This window comes from Euprymna scolopes, chromosome 45, assembly GCF_053919585.1.
Source record: "Euprymna scolopes isolate OS-2025 chromosome 45, ASM5391958v1, whole genome shotgun sequence".
In the NCBI taxonomy this organism is placed as follows: Eukaryota; Metazoa; Mollusca; class Cephalopoda; order Sepiida; family Sepiolidae; genus Euprymna; species Euprymna scolopes.
This window is the reverse complement of record NC_136526.1, coordinates 49,026,387-49,053,264: the sequence shown is the minus strand read 5'-3', so window position 1 is coordinate 49,053,264 and position 26,878 is coordinate 49,026,387. Positions and strand designations below refer to the sequence as shown.

The 26,878-nt window shown below is 35.4% G+C and overlaps 1 long non-coding RNA gene across 3 annotated transcripts in view; it reads right to left on the bottom strand.

Moving 5' to 3' along the window:
* LOC145269563 (uncharacterized) overlaps positions 1-26,878 on the bottom strand; it is a 106,055-nt gene that overhangs the window by 42,153 nt on the left and 37,024 nt on the right. The window contains exon 3 of one of the 3 annotated variants that reach the window (XR_013865096.1): positions 24,761-24,878. The exons of the other annotated variants lie outside the window; for them this stretch is intronic. This is a non-coding gene — a long non-coding RNA (uncharacterized LOC145269563). Of the gene's footprint in view, positions 1-24,760; positions 24,879-26,878 lie in introns of those variants that run through there. 3 annotated transcript variants of the gene reach the window in all.

Sequence of the window (26,878 nt, the reverse complement as noted above, 5' to 3'; positions counted from 1 at the left end):
CCTGAAGCAGCTTTCTTGAATACAGAATTCAATACCTTGGCACAATGTTCCACAAAGCTCAATGAGAGAGGTAATTTCTTTGATGACATGCGATGTTGGAAGCACATTTCTGTGGATTGCTTGAAATTGATTGAGTTGAAAAGTGGACAATTGTCACTTATCAGTTTCTCTACAATCGCTTTTTCAAATATTTGCCTTGTCTGTTTGATCACTTCCTGACTAGAGAACTCCTTTAACAACATTACAAAAGGGAACTTGCAATAGTAGTCACAATAAGCATAAAGTTGATCTTCATTCTGAAATCGGTCAATCGATACTGTCTGATATGGTTTCAATGGAATTTCATGAATCATTAAGGCTTCAACACTGCGCTTTTTCGTTCTGCTGATATAGAGCTCATTGTTGTATCATTTTATCTATGCATTTATTAATGTTGAGCACAAAAACACAACTTTTTGCTTGGTTGTTATATTTTGCCATCTCTTGGTGTCCAAAGTGTAATTTTGTAATACTCCCTGTTTCATGTATTTAGGTATTATTAATTTCAATAAAATATAATTAATAAAATAAAATCGTCATATAAAACCATCATATAAAATCATCATATAAAACCATCATATAAAATCATTATATAAAACAATTATATAAAATCATCATATAAAACCATCATATTAAACAATTATATAAAATCATTATATAAAATCATCATATAAAACCATCATATAAAACCATCATATAAAACCATCATATAAAATCATCATATAAAATCATTATCTAAAATCATCATATAAAACAATTATATAAAACCAACATATAAAATCATCATATAAAATCATTATATAAAATCATTATATAAAATCATCATATTAAACAATTATATAAAATCATCATATAAAATCATTATATAAAATCATTATATAAAACCATCATATAAAATCATCATATAAAATCATCATATAAAACCATCATATAAAATCATTATATAAAACAATTATATAAAATCATCTTATAAAATCATTATATAAAACCATCATATAAAGCCATCATATAAAATCATCATATAAAATCATTATATAAAATCATCATATAAAATCATTATATAAAATCATCATATAAAATCATCATATAAAATCATTATATAAAACAATTATATAAAATCATTATATAAAACCATCTTATAAAACCATCATATAAAATCATTATATAAAACCATCATATAAAATCATTATATAAAATCATCATATAAAATCATTATATAAAATCATCATATAAAATCATTATATAAAATCATCATATAAAATCATTATATAAAATCATCATATAAAATCATCATATAAAATCATTATATAAAATCATCATATAAAATCATTATATAAAATCATCATATAAAATCATCATATAAAATCATTATATAAAACCATCTTATAAAATCATTATATAAAACCATCATATAAAATCATTATATAAAATCATCATATAAAATCATTATATAAAATCATTATATAAAATCATCATATAAAATCATTATATAAAATCATCATATAAAATCATCATATAAAATCATTATATAAAACCATCTTATAAAATCATTATATAAAACCATCATATAAAATCATTATATAAAATCATCATATAAAATAATCATATAAAATCATCATATAAAACAATTATATAAAATCATCATATAAAATCATTATATAAAACAATTATATAAAATCATCATATAAAATCATTATATAAAATCATTATATAAAACCATCATATAAAACCATCATATAAAATCATCATATAAAATCATCATATAAAATCATTATACAAAACAATTATATAAAATCATTATATAAAATCATCATATAAAATCATCATATAAAATCATCATATAAAATTATCATATAAAATCATCATATAAAATCATCATATAAAATCATCATATAAAATAATCATATAAAATCATGATATAAAACAATTATATAAAATCATCATATAAAATCATTATATAAAACAATTATATAAAATCATCATATAAAATCATTATATAAAATCATTATATAAAACCATCATATAAAACCATCATATAAAATCATCATATAAAATCATCATATAAAATCATTATACAAAACAATTATATAAAATCATCATATAAAATCATCATATAAAATCATTATATAAAATCATTATATAAAATCATCATATAATATCATCATATAAAATCATCATATAAAATCATCATATAAAATCATCATATAAAATCATCACATAAAATCATCATATAAAATCATCATATAAAATCATCATATAAAATCATCATATAAAATCATCATATAAAATAATCATATAAAATCATCATATAAAATAATCATATAAAATCATTATATAAAATCATCACATAAAATCATCATATAAAATTATCATATAAAATAATCATATAAAATCATCATATAAAATTATCATATAAAATAATCATATAAAATCATTATACAAAACAATTATATAAAATCATCATATAAAATCATTATAAAAAATCATTATATAAAATAATCACATAAAATCATCATATAAAATCATCACATAAAATAATCATATGAAATCATCATATAAAATCATTATATAAAACCATCATATAAAATCATTATATAAAACCATTATATAAAATCATTATATAAAACCATCATATAAAATCATCATATAAAACCATCATATGACATCATCATATAAAATCATCATATAAAATCATCACATAAAATCATCACATAAAACCATCATATAAAACCATCATATAAAATCATCATATAAAACAATTATATAAAATTATTATATAAAACCATCATATAAAATTATCATATAAAATAATCATATGGGACGTCACATCCTGGTGAAAATTAATAAACAGTGCAGTTTTAGGCGTTGCCGTATGTAAATTTGAATTCTGCACCATGCAAAAAAAAGAAATGACCATCATTTGCCCCCCCCCCAATTTAGCCCCCAAAATCCCCAAAGCCTTAACATATTTAAATTGGAGTTCAGCATCATGCAAAACTGCTAAATAGACATACACAGAAAATTTTGGACAAATATGGTAAAATAGTCCCAAAAATGGAGTGTTTTTATTAGCCCTAAAAGAGCCCCTGGGGCACACCCACGAGTTATTGCAAAGTATAGGCAAAGAAAATTATATAGAAATCAGTTAGTTACAACTTTTCAGAAAGTTTTATAAAAATACAAGGCATCAATTCTTTTTAATAAATACAAAAGTGTCAATTTTAACTATTTTCACATGAAAGGCACACCTAGGGAGCAACCAGAGTTTTACTGGAGAATCCGTTCTGCTACTTTTTTACTCATATCATGTTTAATGTTTGTGCAAAATTTAAAAAAACTTCCAAGGTGTAGTTATTGAATAAAGTGCGAATGGATGAATGGACAAGGGTGAATTTGCAGATCCACCCTCCTTTTGTCGGGGGGGGGGGGGGGGAAATATAACAATTTTGTATATATATTTTTAATGTTAATATATTTATTTTTGGTGGGCTTTTGTTAGATTTTCCTATTTTGCCAGGTATAATTAACCCAGGGCCTTTGCTTGGTGACCTTGTTATGACTTGTTATTTGTTTTAGAAATCTCTATCATTCAAACAAAACAATATTCAAATTTGCAATATTGAAGTCTAAACTCATTGTTTTTTGGGGGAGGGGGAAGTTGTAGAAGTTTACGATTATAGTTTGGTAAATAAATAAATTGGGGTTGTTTTACTATACACCTAGATTCGAAAAAGTTGTCAAAAAACAAATATATAACAAATGAATGTTATCAAAGGTAAGATGAGTTGCTTTTCTACTTAACTGGATAAGTTTTTAGTGATTTTATTCAATGTAAAATGTTTATTCAGTTCGAAAAACATGCAGTGTTTATCGGTATATTTGAAAAAAAAACAAATGGCAGCTAGCTCGCTGTTGAATACATTAAGTTTGTGCGGATGAATTCAAACTAAAAAACTCTGCAAAACATTGTTGGAAACTCACTCAATATATGTTACAGTGACATAAGCTGTGGGTTTCTAACAATATTTTGTATAATTTTTTAGTTTGGACTCATTTTCTTAAACTAGACGTACTCAACAACGAGCTAGTCGCCATTTGTCTTTTTCAAATATACCGATAAACACTGCATGTTATTTTAACCGATTAAACATTTTACATTAAATAAAAATACTAAAAGCTTATCCAGTTAGGTGGGAAAGTAAGTTATCTTGCCTTTGATAACATTTGTTTGTTATATATTTGTTGTTTTTTTTTTTCGAATCTATGTGTTGTGGTGAATAATACATAGCTTACCTGAGTGTAGCTGCCGGAGGTGAGGATGCTCTTCCAACAATCAAGAAGAACAATAGCCTTGTGGTTATTTATACTAATAGAGTAAGGTAATTGTTATAAAAACCTTCATCCTTTGTGAAGAGTCACTTATTCCTTTATTTTTATGTTACTGTGGTTACAAGACCCAAGAAGAAGGTCGCGAAGAAGATTGTATTTTTTTCGCAACCTCACTTCAGGTTAGCTACTCTCAGTTATATGACTTTTTTTTTTCAACAATTTGCGAAAAAAATACAACAGTTCAACACAATTTCTAACAGAACTTTGAGTCATTAGTAACAGCAATTAGTGACAATTCTGGAAATTGTCCAATTACCCGTACAAGGATATGGAGACCTCTGATACTTCAGCTGTGGCAGATTCCAGGGAGCGACACCATAACCAGATTTCCATTCTGAAGATGAAAATCAAGGGTAGGCTTCGTTTGTCCCGTGGCACAGAGATTACTCCTGCTATATTTTCTGTATTCCACAGGGAAATTTTGGAATATATCAACGAAATTGAAATCTCCATCTGCAAGTTGCAACTTTCCTGTGTCTCTGAAGAGGAAAGAGAACTTATGGAGTCCGATTGGATAAGTTACCAGCTGAATATACAAAGGAATTAGAAGATCTCTCTCTCTCCTGTTACATCCTCCAGAGGCTAGTGGGTATTCGAAGTGACCTTCCCTTCCTTATACGCCTGGACCTTCCATGGATAGAGCTCATTCATCATTCACTGTTAGACTTCCTCAAGTTCAAATCACTAGACCAACATTCAGTGGTCGTGAAATGGAAAACGATAGAATGAGTTTTTACAATTTCTTATCTTGATTTGAAAATTGTGCAGCAGGCATGGCAAATGACGCAGAAAAATTAAACTTTTTAAAATGCTCTCTGTCCGAGAGACCTCTGCTGCTGATTAATCACTTAGGTTGCATCAATACAAATTATCAGCAAGCACTGGCAGTATTAAAACGAGAATATTTAGATGTTAGTGACATCATTGATCAGATTTCTAAGATATTATCGATTTCTCCCCCAATCAACAGGTCCAACATATCTCTATATATTGAGTTCTTATAAGGATCTTGGTAGTTTCATCTGCAGAACAGCTTCCATTCTGGAAGAACTAACCAGCTCTCTCGATTGTGATTTCTCTGAGGATGGTTCTGCAGGGCCCGATTAATAGCCCAAATACTTTTTTTGAAATTTCCGAGAGCATTGAAGGGAGAGCTTATTCAGTTATGCGGCTCTAGAATTCCTTCTCTGTCAGTTTTGATGCAGGACACCAATGAGGTTATTAAACACTTGCTAATTAAAAGCGGTGGGTTGTCTGGTTCTTCGAATATCCATCGAAACAATTCTTGGGTAACCGTTTCAAAATCTAGAGCCACTACAACCCGAGATGTTTCTTTCCGCATAGATTCAGATTGTCAGTCTGCTTCTAGTTACTCGAGTAAACTACCTCCTCTGATTTGTGTTACCTTCGGTCGAGGAGGAAGAACTATCTCTGTAAACTGCCTATTGGATACTGGCAGTGGCAGAACGTATTTGTCTGGTGATGTCTTGCACTCCTTGGGTTCCTTGAGTTCTGACAGTTTGGATTGTCATTTAAGGCTGACAACACTTCTTGGAGAATGTGAGCAAATACACAGGGCACTTTCTGGTACTGGTTGCCAAGTCGTTGGACCTATCCTTATACCTAAAAAATTGGCATTTGCTGTTGGAAGAGTTCAAACGAACTGGATATTCTCTGGCTGGACAATTTGAGTCTGGCACTGATTTGGTGGCTATAAGTGGAATTATGGGTCTGGATCTGGTGCAACATTTGGGTCCCTTACAGTTGGTGCCTTGTTTGGGGGTTGGGCTTTCTCTGTTCCTGCTGGTTTGATTCCCTTTGGTGAGGTAGACACTTTTTTTCCTACAAATCCTGCCCCTATTTCAAGAGATTCTACTTTGTTCAGTGCAGTGATGGAGAATACTCCCCAAGTGGAATCATCGCATGTTTGCTTCATCTTGGAAGCCGACCCTACCTATGCAGACCCTGGGTGGATGTCTTTCCCTCTAGCAATGTGGAAAGTGGATTGGAGAAAATGTTCAGCATTGAGTCGTTGGGCATTCAGGATGGAGAAGAGATTTCAGGATATGATCAGGGTATGATTCGGCAGTTCCAGGAATCTATAACATTCAGGAATTGGAAATATCACGTGCAGTTACCCTGGCATGCAGATAAGCTGACTCTGGTTCTTTCTAATCATGCTATTGCTTTGCACATTTTGGATCGTATGGTCAGGAGCCTGGAAAAAAAGGGGCTGTACCAAGAGTATGTAAATGTATTCCTTCAGCAGCTACGAGAGGGCATCATTGAGGAAATACAGGTGGATCCTCAAAATTTTGTGGACTATGTATGGATACCTCATCAGCCAGTTTTCAAGATGGATCCGGCAGCTACTACTAAAATCAGGCCTGTATTTAACTGTAGCTTGAAGGTCGGTGGCTCTGCTTCTCTTAGCGAGGCTGCATACTCTGGTGTGAATATGACAGGAGATATGTTGGACCTGTTGATGTCTTTTAGATCGAATAAGTTTGTCTTGATTGCAGACATCAGGAAAGCTTTCTTGATGATTCGCCTTGCACTGGAGGAAGACAAGAATAGGTTCTGTTTTTTGTGAAGGATGGTGATTACCTTCGATGTTTCCACTATGCAACGCTGATTTTCGGATTCACCTCGAGTCCCTTTATATTGGGGAGTATCTTGAAGTTTCATGCAGCCCAATATCCTTCTGATGAATGTCGAGTTGCCATGGAGAACCAACCTGGTGGTGACTGAGTCTGACCCAGCAAAGCTTGTAAGGCTGTATTCCCAGGTTAGGAGGCGGTTGCAGGAAGGTGGATTTGTGGTGCAGTCATGTAACTCAAACTGCGACAGCCTTAGGGAGGAGATGAGGAAAGATGGTACATTGAGTACTCATGAGGCCAGATTGGAGATGGTGCTCAGGTACCGGTATGATCCTATTTTAGAAAAGCTCCGCACTGCTCCTGTTAAGCGTGATCCGAGTGCATCTACTAAAAGGCAAATCCTTTCGGAATCGGCAAAGGTATTTGATCCCTTATCTCTTTGCCTGCCCGTGACTATAAGAAGTAGGATTTTGGTGGGAGAATTATGGAAGCGAGGTGTGCAATGGGATGAAGTCTCTCCAAAGTTTCAGTCTTCTTGGAGGAACCTGGCAGAAGACTTATCTAAATTGAGTGACATGCATTTCTGCATACAGGCCCATGACGGGAACCGAACTGGAGAGTTATACCTGTTTTGTGACGCTTCTAAAGAAGCATATGGATTTGCAGCCTACTATGTTCAGGACAACAATTTTGCACTGATCTTTGCCAAAGCACGAGTGGCTCCAGTGAAGGATGAGACATTACCAACTTTAGAACTAATGGCGGTATTTCTTGCTCTGAAGTGTTTGCCCACTATCTTGGTAGGATGCAAGGGTGTCCGCCCTTCTAGGTTGTGTGTGGTAACAGATGCGCAAGTAGTACTGTCATGGATTTTGTCAAAAACGATGACTAGTAAAAGCATCTTTGCTAGAAACAGGTTAAAGGATGTTCTGCTAATGAGCCTGGATTTGGAAACAAACTACAGCATCAGGCCGATCTTCAGGTATATTTCTACCACCGAAAACCCGGCTGACTTAATCACTCATGGATTAACGATAAGGAAGTTCCGAGACAACTTTGACTTTTGATACCATGGCCCTTCCTGGTTGCATGGTGGGGTCTTGACTTGGCCAGAGCAGGAGTTGCCCTGTCTTGATGATAGGTGCCAGCAGATTGTTCGTTCATCAACAAATCTTGCTGCAATTGTAGATGAGGAGTGTGCTTCGGTGATCTCCATGCGGCAGTTCTTTACGTTTACCTGTTTGTTGAGGGTAACTTCTTTGGTCTTCTGATTCATCGGCTTGATGAGGAAAAGGGAAGACAACTACAACAAGAAAGCCGCAATTTACTTAATAAAATGTTCTCAACAGCTGGAATTTATGGCTGAATTGAATTACCTGCGGAATCCTATGGTAAAGCCTGCACCTAATCGTGTTCAAGCACTTGATCTTTTTCTGGATGAGGAAGGGTTGATCCACTCGCATGGACGGCTGGACAGGTCTTCTCAGTTTTCTTATGAAGTTAAGAATCCCTTGTTGCTGGGCAAGAATCATCACCTGACCCGACTTGTGATATTAGGCTGCCATCTTTAATGTTCCCATCTGGGTATAGGGTCAACCTTAACAGAATTGAGATGTCGAGGATACTGTGTACCTCAAGGGAGGTAGGCAGTCAAAAATGACCTGAATTCCTGCACAAGGTGTAAAAGATACAATTCTAGGCCGGTGCTGCCTGAGAACATGGCCAATCTACCAACTTCTATTGTCGAATTTGAGGTTCCTTATAGGAATACTGGAGTGGACTTCACAGGAAATTTTTGGGTGAAGGAGGGTAACAGTGAGAAAAAAATGTATCTGTTGTTGTTCACTTGTTTGAGTGTAAGAGCAGTGCATATAGAGGTGGTGCCAGACATGAGTATATTGTCCTTTTTTCAGGCTCTAGTCAGATTTACTAATGCACATGGTGTTCCAGAGTCGATTCTCAGCGACAACGCAAAAACCTTTCTGGGTAATGGAAGACTGTTTAAGCGCCTTTGTCTTCTCCAGGACTACTAGGCCAAATTTGGGTCATGTAACATTAAGTGGGAGACAATTCCACTATTTTCCCCCAGGGTTGGAGGAGTATGGGAGCGTAGCATCAAGACTTTAAAATCTTGCCTATACAAGGTTATTGGTAGGGGTAAGGTAGATTATTATACCTTCCTAACTATTGTCTCACATATTCAGCGGGCTGTAAACAACAGGCCCCTTACTTATAAAGAGTCCGCTGACAGGCAACCAATGATTATCACACCCAATATGCTTATTAGACCCAATAAAAGCCCTGGTCTATTGGTACCATTGGGAAGAGATGATCTCTCCACTATGGTTCCTCCTAGCCGGAGAAGGTTGATCAGGACGATTGGATTACGAAATGAATGGTTGTCAAGATTTAGAGAACTGTGGTACAAGGAGTACCTCCTTGATCTTAGAGGAAGGATGCCAGGAAGATCTCAGATACCATTCCAGAATCGCATTAAAAGAAATGATGTAGTCTTGGTCAAGAGCCCTTTAAAACCACGACCCTTTTGGATGTTGGGTACTATACTTGAGGTTCTCCCAGGACAAGATGGAGTGGTGAGAACAGCTCATGTAAGACAGGGCGATGGTTTGGTGAACGTCCATTCACTAAAGAATTTATATCCAATAGAAATTTCGCAATCTGATGATGACCTTGGGGAAAGTGAACCAAATCAGGCAGGTGCATCCTCACCTGTTGCTGCAGGTAGCAGTCAAAACCAGGAATCCTCTGGTTCATTTTCGGAAGGAGATGGCACCATTTGGTTGTGTCCTGCCTGCAATAGACCTCCAGGGAACCAAGATATGATATGCTGCGATTCCTGTGATGAGTGGTATCATATTGAGTGTGTTGGAATTGACTTGGCTCCACCCATTAGACAGAAATGGTACTGCAGTGATTGTGCACCTCAAAAGAGACGAAGGGGTAGACCTAGTCTGTTACCTGCTCAATAGAAGTAGTCTTGGGTAGGACTATAAACTACAACCGACAGTGGAGTCTAGGCTAAGGGACAGAATGAGGGTACCCTGTACCACTGTTACCTCCAGGTGGCCCTTGACTGAGGCCTAGCACCTGTTAATCCCCCTGCAGGGTCACGCCAACATAAAGTTTTTTTTATGAAGATATATATATATATATAAAATGCACTTTTTCTTTCTTTTTTTTCTTTTGTTGGGAGAGTGTGGTAAATAATACATAGCTTACCTGAGTGTAGCTGCCAGAGGTGAGGATGCTCTTCCAACAGTCAAGAAGAACAATAGCATTGTGGTTATAGAGTAAAGTAATTGCTATAAAAACCTTCCTCCTTTGTGAAGAGTCGCTTATTCCTTTATTTTTATGTTACTGTGGTTACAAGACCTGAGAAGAAGGTCGCGAAGAAGATTGTATTTTTTTCGCAACCTCACTTCAGGTTAGCTACTCTCAGTTATATGACTTTTTTTTCAACAGTGTATAGTAAAACAAGCCCAATAAATTATTATTTTTGTTTGCGTCTCGACATTTAACAATTGATATGTATTTATATTATGATCGTGCCTTAATTCTTTCTTTTTTTTGCTAACAAAACATAAAACTGTTTGATAATCGATTTTTATGTTAAACACCATTTATTATTTAAATATAGACACCGCCAAAAATGGCCAAAAAATCAAGTTTTTTTTTTTACACAGTGATCACCACTTATCAAGGCCTGGAAGCCACTCAGGGATAAGGGTTATTGCAAGTACATTACATTAGTGTGGATATTTGATGAAGTGTTTACTTAAGGGGGCAGTTCATTAGAAATTTGTAAACATTGAACTTGAACACATCCAAGTTGTAGTTCAGTGGGAAGCAGGCAGACGGAACAGAGTTCCACAGGCGTGCAGTTCTAAGAAAGAAGCTTTGTTCATGGAATCCGCGTTTTGATTTAGGCACAGATATAGAGTGGGGGAAATTTTTCACAGTGGATTCAGCTAGACGGGTGTTTTCCGTGAAAGATTGGGGAGGGGGGACCAGAGATTGGAGTTCAGACGAGCACCTGCCATGGAAATAACGATAAAACAAGGATAGGCTCGCAATGTCTCTTCTGTGGGAGAGAGGTTGCAGGGTAGAGAAAAGGGCATCCCCCACTAAGCCACGAAGTCTATTTTGTACTCTGTCAAGGCAGGATAGGCTGTTTTTAGCAGCTCCTGCCCAGATATGGCAACAGTATTTCATCCTTGGACATACTTGGCTTTTATATAGATAGAGAATTGCATCAGTAGTGAGATATCTTCTGGAGCGGTAGAAGGATCCCACCATCTTTCCATCGACCTTGGCCACAGACTTGATGTACGTGTTCCATTTCAGATCAGGAGTAAAGGTCAAACCCAGAAGCTTGTCAAAACACGGGGCCTCACTCAGACGAGAGCCATCCATCACAATTAATGCCAGATGGGGATCAGAGCGTTGTTGATGTAAGGATAGGAGTTCGTTTTGGATGCATTAAAGGTAACCAGCCACATCTTCCCCCACTGAACCACGTGCTCGAGATCAGAGGAGAGAGAATCAGAGAGAACTTTGTCATTTACAGCCTTTGATGTGTTGCCGTAGATGGTCGTGTCATCAGCATAGATGTCAACGAATGATTTAAGTATGTGTTTAGGGAGGTCATTGATGTAGATCAGGAAGAGAGTTGGGCCCAGGATTGACCCCTGAGGGACTCCAGCATTTATATTGCAGGCCTCTGATTTTTGTCCATCTATTGTTGTTATTTTTAAAACGAAATTACATTTATTAAAATCCATTATTTCTGAGTAACTTTTTTTTTCCAGAAAGATAAAACCCTGAATTTTATAATATAGAAAACAGAATAATGTAAAACTTTTTCTACTATTTTTAATTCAATTTTAAATGTTAAATCTTCCCAAAAAGTTAACAATTGACATTTTTTGTCTTGCACAAAAAACGTACATAAATATTTAAAAAAAAAGATTTTTGAAATAATTAATTTATTTATTTGTTGTCTAACAAAGATTTAAGATGATTTTCTATGAGAATATACAAAAATATTATAAGTACCTGGATTTCAAATAATTCCACCTAATCATATAGGCAATCAGTTACTTTGCGTCGATCTACAGTCTAGATCGACAATGTTTACGTTTGTATTTGATAAAAAACAAACTATGGAAGACCAAACAGGCCAAAAAAAACTTATTTTTCAGTGACGAAAATTTCAATGTATTATTAACGCTGAGGCTGGCCAGTACCAGATGGGTGACCATTTGTATGAGTTTGGTTTTTAATGTGTATGTGTGTGGGGGCCAGGCTCCCCAAAATGGGGGGGGAATTTAAAGCAGAATAAAAAAAATTATTTCAGCGCGTTTGGTCCACCGTAGTCGAAAGGCGGCAAATGTTTTCAAATGGGATCGAAAAAATGATGCTATTTTTAACACAAAGGGCACAATATTTATCAAATTTTTTTTTTTTTGTATCGATTCTTTAAAGCATCCCCTGTTTAATAATGGTCATGCATTATTCGGCTCGCTAAAAAAAAATTGTTAATTTATTTATCAAAGATTTTAAAATGGCTTTTTACGTATAAATATTAATTTTTTTTGTTTGTTTTGTTTTGCTTAACTTAAATTAATTATTTTACTTAACATATTCACCGAATTTCACACTTTAAAACTCAAAAGCAGGATAATTAAACACAATCGAAGTTCTGATATTCAGACGTCAAAATAAGGTATGCAAACAAGTTTTTTTTTTTTTTTTTAAATCTATAATCCTGTCCCTTACAACAACACAATATGTTTTGTTCAGATTCAGATGATTATTTTAAGCATATTTGGAACCCCCTCAAAACAAGGGTGGGGGTTGTAAGCAAAAAAAAAATATATATATATATATTGTTTATGAAAAATAAGTACACTATTATAAAGTTCGGTTATCCTGACGCTCCGCACTACTTTATTTATATTGGAAGTGACGTCACACAAATCTTATAATACGGATGGCTACAATTGTAAAAATAATTTGTTTTATTTTTCTTTCATTTTGAGCTCCTTTTTTTCTCCCGTTTGTTTTTGTTTTCTGCAATTAATTTACAAGTAAATTCAATCTTGGAAACTACTCGTTTGCCGTAATTTTAAACGTTATTTTCATTTTCAGCGACCCCGAAAACCTTTCAGAGTGGTAATTTTAAAGGAATTTGAGGGTGGGGTAATTCTTCATATTTACCTTTTTTTAATTGAATTGTTAGGTGAAAGTACAGAATAGTTACAATACACCCTCCCTTCCCCATGTTAAATAATAGGTTTCTAAATAATAGCGTTAAAAAAAAATAGCTCGGGTCGTAAAGTGCAGGACTGCAGGAGTGTGCAGGAGTACCTATAAAAGGTAACGGCGGATCGGAAAAAGAGCTCAAAATGAAAATAAAATAAATTCACCGCTCAAAATAAGAAATGGGAGAAAAAAAAATGTTAAATTCTCCGCTGTGTGTTAGTAATTAAAAACTAAAACAAATTCTCAAAATGAAAAGAAATGTTAGATTCTCCGCTCAAATACCAATATAAAAAATGGGAGAGAAAGAAAAAAATTAAATTCGCTAAAACAAATTATTTTTTACTTTTTTTACAATTGTAGCCATCCGTATTATAAGATTTGTGTGACGTCACTTCCAACGTAAATAAAGAAGTGCGGAGCGTCAGGATAACCTAAAGTGCATTCTTCTCTTAATGATCGCTGAAAATTTCGTATTGATTGGATAATTACCTGATTTTTGGTAGATTTTTAAAAAGACGGTCCGTCAAAAAGTACTTACCTGCCCCCCCCCCGTTTTGGCGGTGCCTATTTAAATATATTCAACTTCTATAATGCTAAGCAAATCTTTTATATTAAATGTGATATTTTCAGAAAATTCATCGCATATATTTTTTAGAACGTCGTAAAACAAAGAAATTCAAGAAATACTTACTTTTTATAATCTGCTTAAAAAAACGACGATAGTTGTTGGCTTTAAAACGAGTTTAATTGTAAATTCAAGATGGCGACTCAAATGCAGGTTCGCAAAAAAATAAAATGGAATTAAAATAAATACATTTGATAATATTGACAATCTTTTTTATTAAGATTGAAAATATTATTTATTTAAAAAAAAAATCCTGTTTAAATATATGTTTATTTGTGGATCAGAAGAACGGGCGATTCGAAGTCCGCAGCAAACGGTGTCAAATAAAAATGTACCTGTTACTAAACTGGACTTCCTGGTTTAGTTAAAAATAACTAATCAAATTGTCGGCCACAAATGATAGAATAGTACGCACCAATTGTGGAAATGACTTTTGGGGCGATGTCAAAAGCAAATTTTAAGCGATGCGAGGAACTAGTACACAAAATTTCAGGCAGTCTTGTCATTTTCTTAGCTCTGCGACGCCAAAGAAACGCGTGCTGGTAAGTTTTGAAATTTGGAAGTCTTGCAGTTAAGTCCCGGCAAAGTTCGACAACTCTAGAAGGGGCACATCAGTATTTTACACCGTCAAATCATTAATATTACAAATTATTAGTTTTCAAATAAAAATAAAACTTATTAAAGTTTTTAAATAAAAAAAAATATTGAAATGTGATGGGAAAACAGTACGACTGACTGTGCAAAATCGCCAAAAACACAGGCAGTGTTTATGATGCCCTTTAATCTGGTTGTCCTAGAGTTACGTCTTACAGTGATAACAATGATCTGCAGCCTCAGAAACAGCTTTGAAATGCCCTCCCAATACAACAACAGTGTAATCTTGTTTAAAAGTGGTCTCTTTTTACAGTTACGAACAGATTGAAAGAATTTAATTCGCAAAGATGTGTTGCAAGACACAAGCCAACGATTTATGTTATATTGGCCAAACCTGATCTTCAGCGATGAAATCAAGTTCAGTAGGCTAAAAAGTCGAATGAGGATAAAGATTTTAATCCTAGATGCACAGTTTACACGCTGCAAGATGGTAGAAGTTCAGTTTTGGTGTTGAGTGTTATTAGTGCCAATGATCGAGGGGCTATAGTTTGCTTGCAAGATCCAATTAATTTTACAAAGTACAATAATATGTTAACTGAGCATTTTTTACCCTATGTTGGCTGGAATTTGGATGATAATCCCCTCTTCATGCAGGACAATACTCCCATTCACACAGCTGGCAATGTCAATATGTTCTTGAAGAGCATGATATTATGTGCTTGGATCAGCTTGCACAATCTCTAGACCTTAATCCTATCACAAATGTATGGCATTACATCAAGCAACAGCTACGCAGTGATAAAATTTCAAATCTGGAAGAACTTTCGACAAAAATTAAAGAGAAGTGAGATGCCTTTTCACTAGAGTATTGCTGCAGATTAATTCAAGTAATGCCCAAAAGATTGCAGGCTGTCAAATTGCAGACGGGCTATGCTTTTAAATATTAACTAGTTCATTGTGTTCCTGTTGTATTTGTGTTGCATTTATGGTCTAAATTTACATAAAAATTTTCTGTTGCCTTCTCGATTTGAAATTAATTTTTTAAATTGATGTGAACACTAAGATACTTCAATTAAAAGTCAAATATGAACAGGTAAAATTATAGAGGAATTAAAGGCGAATCATATGAAGTATCGGTTACGTTCAATTTAGCTAAAATTTGTGATTTTTGAAAAAAATGACGTGTGGACTTTCTTTTTGTCGCCACTGTATCTTAAAGTGATATATTTTTACATAATAAGGTAAGGTAGGTAGGTAGGCTTGAACCCAATGTCTTAAGGTAAATAGCTTGATAACTAACTGTGACGCTACTAGGGCAGCGGAAGTGAAAATGGTAAGCATTAACTGATTAAAAATTTAAGCGATAGGTGCATAAAGTTAACGAGGTAAAACAGCAACGCATAGGGGAATTAAACCTCATCAATTTCGTCCTGTTTCTATCTAAATTAAAGGCTTTAATAAATTAAGCACTTGTCAACTATCTTGTAAACGCAAAGGTTTATTCTGACCAATGGGGTTACATTTAGGCAAGTTATGTCTAGTAAAGATATTATAACTGTTATTCTTGGATGCATATACAATGAACTATAGACGGCAGCAGAAGCTATAGTTGTAGCCCTTGATATATCCAAAGCCTTGGACAAGATTTAGTATGATGGACTTCTCACTAGTGATCGGACGATACCAAATTTTTTCTCGATTCTGATACAATTACCGATTCTGATACTTTATAAACATTTTCTCATTGATTACTGTAAAAACACCCATGTTAAATGTGCAAATATTTTCCTAAATGTAAAAATAGACTTGTGGCGGATGGTCTCTCGATTTAAGCTTCACTGGTGGTTTAAAATCAATAAATATTTATTATTTTATCATTATCACCAGCAATGGAAGATTTTTGCTTTAAACAAAATCAAATTAAAAAAAAGACAATTAAAAGAACCGTTTTGGTATCGGTAAATCGGAACAAATTTTTCCCATTTCGATACCCTCAAATATTCTGATATTTCCGATTCCTCGTACCAGCATTATTTCTCACGAAAATGAAATCCGATAGTATTTGTGGATGAGTGTGTGCATCGCACTGACGAAACCTTGTCGATCCATGAGCACGGCAAGAAGATAAAGGAAAAGGTTGCGATTAGGAATAATTTGCTTAATAAATTAAGCACTTGTCAACAATCTTGTTAATGCAAAAGTTTTTTTCTGACCAATTAGGCAAGTTAGTTCTAGTAAAGATATTATAACTGTTATTCCTGAATGCATATCCAATGCACTATAGATGGCAACAAAAGCTATAGTTGTAGCTCTTGATATATCCAAAGGACAAGATTTAGCATGATGGACTGAAAAGGATAATAAATCAATTACAGTTTTACATAATAAAAACGTGTAAATTTATATATTGCGGATTATTATCCTCATTTTTTTTTTAGTTGTTGTTTCACAACGTTTCAGCCAACTATTCCTCTGGCCTTTATCAAATGGTAACCGCAACATGATAGAAACTCAGAATCTCTTAACTGCATTCTCAGCAATTACTGCCATCCATAGTTGTTGTCTCACCACGTTTTTGGCCAAGTAAGCCTCTGGCCAGCTTTGGGTAGGATCGAAACTGTTAACTTCAGAAAATTCTCACCTGGAACCATAGAGAAACAACGTCTCTATCCACTGTGCCATGGGCCCCGAAAGGCGATCAAGGTTGGATTTTTTGTTCTTATAAATCCACGTTTATTTATTATCTGATCTTCCGTACCGAATGCTATATTATTTAATTAGAATTCATTATTCAGATGAGTATTTTTTATTAATTTACTTATTGCAGACTATTAGCCTCATCTTTTTTAGTTGTGGTTTCATGAAATCTTGGCCAACTACTCCTCTGACCTTCGTCAGCTGGTAACTGTGATGGGATAGAAACTCTGAATCACCTAACTGCATCTTCAGCAATTACTGGTGAGATGATAACAACTATCCCGTTAGTTCTAGTAAAGATATTATAACTGTTATTCCTGAATGCATATCCAATGCACTATAGATGGCAACAAAAACTATAGTTGTAGCTCTTGATATATCTAAAGCTTAGGACAAGATTTAGCATGATGGACTTCTCACTAGTGATGGGACGATACCATATTTTTTTCTGATTCCGATACAATTACCCCTTCCATACTAAATTCCTGATTCTGATACAATTACCGATTCTGATTCTTTATAAATCTTGAAATATTTAAATATATAGTTGTATTTTCTCGCCGATTATTGTAAAAATACATTTGAAATGTGCAGATATTTTCCTAAACGTAAAAATATATTTGTGGGGGATAATTTATCGATTTTCGCTTCATTGGTTGTTAAAAATCAATTAATATTTATTATTTTATCATTATCACCAACAATAGATTTTGATTTAAACAAAATAAAAAAAAGACAAAAGAATCGTTTTCGCATCGGTACAAATTTTTCCCATTCAAATATTCCAATTTTTCCGATTCCTGATTCCGATTAATCGTTCGAACACTACTTCTTACGAAAATGGAATCCAATAGTATTTGTGAATGAGTGTGAGTGTCGCACTGACGAAACCTTGTCGATCCATGAGCATGGCAAGAATATAAATGAAAAGGTTACGATTAGGAATAATTTGCTGACAAGCTCACAAGTTTACATTGTAGTGCTGATTAGATCCTTCCTTAACGAGAGAAAATACGGGTTCTCGATGGCCGTGCATCTGAACAAAATGCTACCAGTGCAGGTGTGCCTCAGGGGTTGATACTTGCATCTTTATTATTCCTGATATTCATAAATCACCTTCATGATAAAATTGTGTCTGAAATAGGTATATTTGCTGATGATACCATGCTCTATAATAGATATGAAGAAAAACGAATGTACGAAATAGTGGAAAGCATAGAAAATGACCTTCATTCTATAGTTAAATAGGTCTGCTAAATGCTAAGCTTTTTTTCTGAATAACAATATAGATTTATATATTATTAGCACAAGTGCCCGTCATTGACTGGGTTCAAAAATAGCCTATAAAAATGGAATGACTCTGATTTATGAAAGTATGATAGGTTATGAAAAGGAAGGGTTGTAAAGAGATAGCTTCGAATTTGGGGGTATCAAAACCAAAGCAAAATATGATGAAAGTAAAAATAAAATAGATAAACCCCATAATTTATTATACCACACCTGTTCACACTGAAACACTTATCACAATATTATGTGGATCTATATTAAAAAAACTTTGTTAAACTTTGTGACATATTTCCATTCTATGGAGGTCAGGTGCAAACGAACACCCCCATTATTTTATTATACCATATTTCTTCAAACTGAAACATAATTATCAAATTTAATTGGAACTCATTATTGAGATGAGTTTTATTTATTAATGTTTTTATTGTGGATTATTATCCTCACCTTTTTTAGTTATTGTTTCACAACAGGACAGGGACTATGGAAGGCAGTAATTACTGAAGATGCAGTTGGCCGATTCAGCGTTCCTATCCCATCGGTTACAACCTGACGAAGACCAGAGAAATATTTGGCTGAAACGTTGTGAAAGAACAACTATAAAAAGATGAGGATAACAGTCTCCAATAAATAAATTAATATAGATTTAGTCATAACTTGTAATACAGGGAGGATATTGCCATGGTTACTGCAATTATGGCAGGCTCCCTCTACCATGCTAGAAAATTACTCACATTAGAGAGCATCCTGTATTTTTACAAAACCATAATTCATCCATGCAGGGGGTATTGTAGCTACATTTTGATTACTGCGTTTAAGTCTCTCATAAAAATATCTAAAAAAATATCCTACCAACCTCTGTCTCATCACAATAATGTTGCATTCCTGTGCCTGTTTTATAAGTACTTCAATGGAATATGCCCTGATAAACTCATGTACATACTCCTTACTAACCCGACAAGCATTAAAATCATATCCCTTCTCTGTAGAGGTGCCTAGATGCTGAAACGTCTTCTACTCTTACTATTGTAATGGTTTCTTCACATAGATTGCTAAACTTTGGAATTCCCTCCCTGTTTCCTGCTCCATTAACTGCAGTAGCTTGTATAAAAGTAAAAATAAGTTGAATTCACATGTAATTGCTCAACTCCCCACAATCATCTGCCATAAAGGATCCCATATAGTAAACCCTCACGCTCCAAGTGGCAATATGCCTCGTTTGGGGGTAAAAAATAATTTAAAAAAAAAATACTGTGTCCAGGAATCTCAAGAGTGTCTGAAGGTCGTTGTTTTAATTTTCGTACCAAATGAGAGAATAAACAGACAAAATGCGAGGGTATTTTCTTTTTGACAACAATCGATTTATTTGCTTCTACACAAGGAACGAGTAAGATATAACATTGGTTTGAAATGGAATAAGAACCGGTTTCTAAATAATAACATTATTTCAGCACGATTTGCATTTGTGACTGTTTTAAAAGCAAAGTTAAATAACTAAAAGGTACAAAAGTTAATAATATTAACCGATTTTCAATTCCCCCCTCCTTTTTGTCACTTAACGGAAACAAAAGAAAATTTTTAAAGTAGAATTAAAAGTAAAAAAAAAAATCATCCAGATTTAATAATGCGTTAGTTATTTTAATTTTTTTTTTTTTTTTTTAGCTATAAATACTGCCATTTTCATAAACATTGCATTATTTTTACGTGATGTTTGAAGTAACAGCTGGGCATCTGAATCATTCAAATCTCCAAACCGTTTTGTCACGTTCGGGACATTTTGGGAGAAAGTAGCTTGTCTCCATTAACCGGTCAAAAATATGATCAGAACAGCAGGAAATAAGGATTCAAGGAGCCTCTCTAACAGCGAATTTGACGTATCCAATTTAGTGGATCGAGCCCCACAGCCTCTCTAGCTTACTATTGTAGAAACTCCAATGGCGCTCCACTGGATAGGTGTATCAGAATATATGAACTGGAATAATTCAACTTTTAACGGCTAATTTCTTTTAACGGCTAATTTAAAAAAAAAATGTTTTGAGCGCTACTAACTGAATTTCTTTCAATACAGTTTGCAATTTGGAGACGGAATTGTTTTTGTTGAGATAAGTGATTTCAATCATGCTTTTTATTTTAGATTTAAAATATTAACAACTCCATTTTATTTCAGTATTTAATTTGTGTATTTCTGTTTTATTAAATGCTAGCTTTTTTTTTCCTCGTACATATGTTTATTTATCTACCGAGTTGATAGCAAAAATTACGAATTATACTCATTTTTAGTTCGTGTGAGGGGAATCTATCACCATACTTTCCCTTAAACACGTCTGTTGGACTTTTATTAAGTACAATACTTAATAGTTTTTTTGTTTTTTGTTTTTTTAATGGAGAGTAGAAAACGCATTGTGGATGCGTTATCGGCAGCTCCTGTTACTCTCGCTTCTTCTTATTTGTCCCTCAGTCCTCATTTTTTAAATGAGTGATTTTTCGGACAAAGGGAGAAGAAAAAGCTGTTTTCTAGGTTGGCAGTATTTTTGCGAACAGTTGGCTGAGATGGCGGAAATTTTCTGTTTCTATGTCTATCCTTGTAGCCATGTCACTAGTAAGGGTGCTGGAGGTAAACGTTTTGTCTGGGCTGACGTTATCCGCCTGATAGTCAGGGACCCGAACCTTGGATTAACCACTAAGGAGGCTGTCCTATCAGCAGGTGCAAAGTACTGGGGCTGCTGTATTGCCATTTGGTGAATGGATTCTGGACCATGCAGTAGCTTCTGGTGGGGCCTCTCGATGCCATACTAGTGGGTAATTGTTACGGCTTTACCTTATCATTAGCTACAAATAAAAAAAAATTCTTCGTTTCTTTTTCTCTCTTAATTTCCCCTCTCTGTCCTGCTCTAAGTAAATCTGTCGACCTAGTCCACAAATTCCAAAATTTCATCATGACAAGTTTCAAGAAAAAATACACGATTAAACCCGGTTCCCCAACTTCCAACGTAGACCCCTACTACCATGTCTCCTTCTCCAACATCAGGGGTCTTCGTTCTAACCTTCCAGAGGTTGAAACCCAATTACAGGAGACTAAACCAGACCTTTTATTTTTAAGTGAAACTGGCATTGGACAGGCTATTTCCCTAGATGAGTTTGCAATTTCAGGATACTCTAACTTAACTTCTAAATCTGACCCCCAAGATCGCCATGGGCATGGAATATGTGCCTATATTAAAGATAGCTTTCCATGTGGGAGGGACATCTCCAGGGAAGATCCTAACTTACCCTATATGTGCTTCCGGGTTGCTTTAGCTCACACTACTGCATTTATATTTACTCTCTATCGCCCCCACAACAGCGGAGTTACTATCTTTCAAAGCATATCTGAGAAAATTGACCAAGTCCTTTCTACTTATCCTTCAGCTAACATTCACGTATGCGGAGACTTCAATGTTCACAACGTCGAATGGTTGACCCACTCAAACAAGACCGATGATGAGGGGAGGTTCTGTCATGATTTCTCCATTGCCTATGACCTCACTCAGATTGTTCAGGAACCTACCCGTGTGCCCGATAATGACGGCCAGTATGCGAGCCTACTAGACCTTTTTCTCACAACTTGCCCTGAACTATGTTCAGTTTCTGTTCTGTCGCCTCTTGGATCTTCCGACCACTCTGTTGTATGAATTAAGATAAAAATGAAATGTAATAAGTCCCCAGACGTACCTCTTCATCGTACAGTATATCGATACACTAAGGCTGACTGGGATAGCTTCCGTACATTTATATCTGATCTACCTCTGCATTCCATGTTTAAAAAGGATGTGTCCTCTATAGTATTAGACCTAACTGAATGGTTAATTGTAGGTATTGACCATTTCATACCCTCTAAAAAGTTTCAGCAAAAACCTAACAGCCAGCCATGGTTCTCTCCAGAATGTGCTGCTGCCATTGCGCACAGAAATCACTTTTTCCACTGCTTCAAACGTAATAGATGTATGGAAACTAAAGCCGTTTTCAGGACTGCCAGCAACCATTGTAAGAAAGTAATAAGGAACGCAAGAGTGTTGTATGCTCAATCTGTTAAGTCCAAAGTAGCTGAGCAATGGCTTGGTTCCCACCAGTTTTGGCAAATAGCAAACAGAATCCTGAACAGAAGCGTGTGCTCCATCCCAACTATTATCAATGGACCTGAGGTAATCTCGTCAGCATCAGACAAAGCCAAACTCTTTGTCAAGAACTTTCCAGCTAATTCTACCCTTTGCGACCAAGACCGCCAACCCCCAATATTTCCTCCTGTATCAGAAAACATGCTATGTGATATACGTATATCTGTACGTGATGTTGCGAAGCTAATCAAAAACCTTGATTCGAGTAAAGCAACTGGCCCTGATGGTATTCCAATTATAGTACTCAAAAAACTTCAACCTGAATTAGCGCCCATACTTACAAAACTGTTTAAACGTTGTCTTAAGGAGAATAGTTTCCCATCTCCCTGGAAAATCTCATCAGTATGCCCTGTATTTAAGAATTCAGGTGATCGATCATCCCCCTCTCAGTACAGGCCAATAAGTCTCCTGTGCGTCATGAGTAAGTTGCTAGAATCTGTGTTAAATACAGAAGTAATCAAACATCTCAACAAAAATAACCTTCTTAGTGACACTCAATATGGTTTCCGTTCTGCTAGATCTACAGCAGATGTCCTTACAGTTATATCGCATAGGATTAGCAAATCTCTCGACGGTGGCAATCTTTCTAGGGCAATTGCTCTTGACATATCTAAAGCCTTTGATAGGGTATGGCATAAAGGTTTACTTTATAAGATCGCTAGCTATGGTATAGCTGGAAAAGTCTTCTCAATTATTAAATCATTTCTTTCTGATAGGTTCATAAGAGTAGTAGTTGAGGGGCAAAAATCAGAAGCTCACAGTATTAATGCCGGTGTCCCTCAGGGATCCATCCTGGGCCCAACTCTTTTCCTGATCTACATTAATGATCTTCCAAATCACATCCTTACATCATTTGTAGACATTTAGTCTGACGACACTACCATTTATGGTACCACATCTAAGACAGTAAACGACCAAGTTCTCTCCAATTCTCTCTCCTCTGATCTTGAGCACGTAGTACAATGGGGAAAGGAGTGGCTGGTTACTTTTAATGCATCTAAAACCAAGCTTCTCTCTTTAGATCATCAACATTCTAATTCACATTTGTCTTCAATTGAAATGAATGGCTCTCGTCTTCAGGAGGCCTCAAGTTTTGACAAGCTTCTGGGCTTGACCATTACTCCTGATCTTAAATGGAACACGTATATCAAATCTGTTGCCAAGGCCGCTGGAAAAATGGTGGGATCTTTCTATCGATCCAGTAGATATCTCACTGCTGATTCTATTCTCTACCTATATAAGAGCCAGGTACGTCCAAGGATGGAATTCTGTTGCCACATCTGGGCAGGAGCTGCTAGAAAGGACTTGTCCTGCCTTGATAGAGTTCAAAATAGACTTCGTAGCCTCGTAGGAGATGTCCTTTTCTCCTCCTTGCAACCTCTATCTCACAGAAGAGATGTTGCGAGTTTGTCTCTGATGTATCGTTATTTTCATGGAAAGTGTTCAACTGAGCTTCAATCTATGGTCCCCCCTCGCCAAACTTTCACAAGAAACACTCGTCTAGCTGTAAACACTATCAATAATTTCCCCCACTCTTTATCTGTGCCTAAACCTAAACGTAGATTCCATGAACAAAGCTTCTTTCTTAGAACTGCACGCCTGTGGAATTGTCTTCCGTTTTCCTGCTTTCCGGCTGACTACAATATGGTTGTGTTCAAGTCTAAAGTAAATAAGTTCTTGATGAGCCGTTCCATATAAGTTATTAAATTTACCAAATTTCCATTACTAATGATTACTATATTGACCAATTTCTACTGTACACTCTTTAACCTTTATCCTTGAGTGGCCTCTGGGCCTTGATAATGTGGTGATGCCTTTGTAAAAAAAAAAAAAAAAAAAAAAAAAAACTTACTATCTTTGGAAGCTTATAACTACTTGAAAAATGTAATTGAAACGCTTATGAAAAGAGCCAGAAAAATTTGCCGTGGCATAGGTGATGAAGGTTTAAAACGGCTACATTTAATGCAGTGGCATAGGTGATGAAGGTTTAAAACAGGCTACATTTAATGCAGTATAAGCAAAAACTGGTGGAAGTTTAGACAACTTCATCACTAGGGCCCGGACACTTGCACTTGCACTAAAGTGCGATTTTTAGGATCATTGAACTAATTATTGCCGCCACACCATATGACGCCTTCAGGAATGAACTTTATGGCAAACCTGTCGGAAATTTATCCTCTTTAAGATAAATTTGACGCGAAAGTAACTAGCCTGAAAAGAAATAAAAGTATGGAATGAAAGAGGAGGGGGGTAAAGAATAAAAAATAAAGGTCTTGTTTCAAAACGGAGAAGAAGAGATTTTATTTATGAGTAAGTTAGTTGCAAATTTTTCCAAAATGTACGAAACTAAGAATCATAGAGTATACGAAATACAAAAAAAATCAAATATAAAAACCAGAATAAAAATAATAAATGTATAAACAGGGGGGGATGCACTATTATTGGTACAAAAAAAAATCCCACATTCTCCCCCAACAGGAAAGGGCAGTCAACCTACAGTTGGATGACACCTGTAAAATTTACAATACAATATTTTTCTTTATAGATATATATACATATACCACACAATGTATGGCCAGAAGAACTCCAGGGAAGACATATCAGAACAAAAAAGCAGAAACATTCAAATAAGCTTATTCTATAAAAATTCACATGAAAACCTTCATGTTTTAGATTTGAACAGAGGAGTACCTAACCAGATTCACAAATTTAAAACTAATGATCAGATGCAAGATCAGATGTTTGAACGGAGAATATTCCGCCAGATAATTAACTACTTACATATAAAAGAGTATAAAAGCTTGAGAAGTTTACTTACCATACAATCTCCTCATCCTTATATTATCTCTGGCGAACACCAAAATATCTCAGCTCCCTCGTAACCACAAGAGCTCAGTGAGATCAACACCGGTGTTACAAGAGGGACGAATCCAATCAACCCTATGCTTTGATAAGTTCTTCAACTTGGTGAAATTAAATAAAACTGAAACCCAAATTCTTCACAAATTATGCAAGACAATTACAGTTTTAAACGTTTGTATAGCCATATACATAAAGCCAAACAAACAAAGTTGAGTATAGGTGTCAGAAACACCCAGGTATCTGGAGCTGTAATACTTATGGAAGACCCCAATCTTCTGGTGATCAGCATGGAAACAAACATCTCAGCATGAGAAGACTTACTCCTAACTAAGCATAAGATGGTCCTGAGCGCCTCAGAAACCCCCCTGGACAAATAGATCTTGACTTCGATAGCTCTTGCAATACTAAAGGAAGCTGCATCAAACATTTAAAAACAATAACACCTGCATGTGACTTCAAAGCAGGAAACTTTCTACTTAAAGGAGCAACTTCATAGAATGAAGGTTCTGCAAGTGATCTCTGCACAACATATCCTACACTCTCGTAGGAACTCGGAGAAGCTGAACTACACACCATGTAGTCAGCAAATTCGACAGGATCCATCATGGGATTCTTTATCGAGTTACACTCAACATGAATCTGGACGCCCCAGTCCATCTTGAATTCACGTAACTCTTCAAAAGCCATTCTCCTCTTGGTTTTTACAAGTTCATAGGTGGATATGGTACTTTCTACCCTATACCCGTGATGGAGAATTTCTCTCCCAGTGCTAACATTAGCATTTAAAGAAGTGCACAAAACTTGCACTTTCACACAGGATTGACTCCTGTCCTTCGACTACGGGCCATTGTCAGAACTACATGACCTGAGTAATATCTCACCATCATGACTAAGTTCCTCATTATTCTGACAAAGTTGTAGTAGATAATTCCAACATTCCACGGAAATCCCTCCATAAATTTCACAATACTCTTGCCCACGCTTAACAAGTCATGATACCTGGGAAGCTCACCCCCAATACATTTTTCTTTAAAATGTTACTGGCAAATTGCCCGCCAGAAAAATCAAACTTCAGCGCCTGACTACGCAGATCCTCTTAAGTGGCACTTGCAACCCTACTTTCAGACTGTGATGCAACATTTTTCAAGCCAAACTTGCCAGTACTCAGCAAATGTCTTCAGTAATTCGCCAAGCATCTCCCTAGGGGTTACACAAGGAATCACACTCCACACCATCTGCCAACCTCGAGGGAATGAATATTGAATCGAACCTGAGACGAGAACACTTCAATATTAATAGCATTTGCTTCTACAAATGAACAATCCACGTCCTCACGCAAGGAACGATCA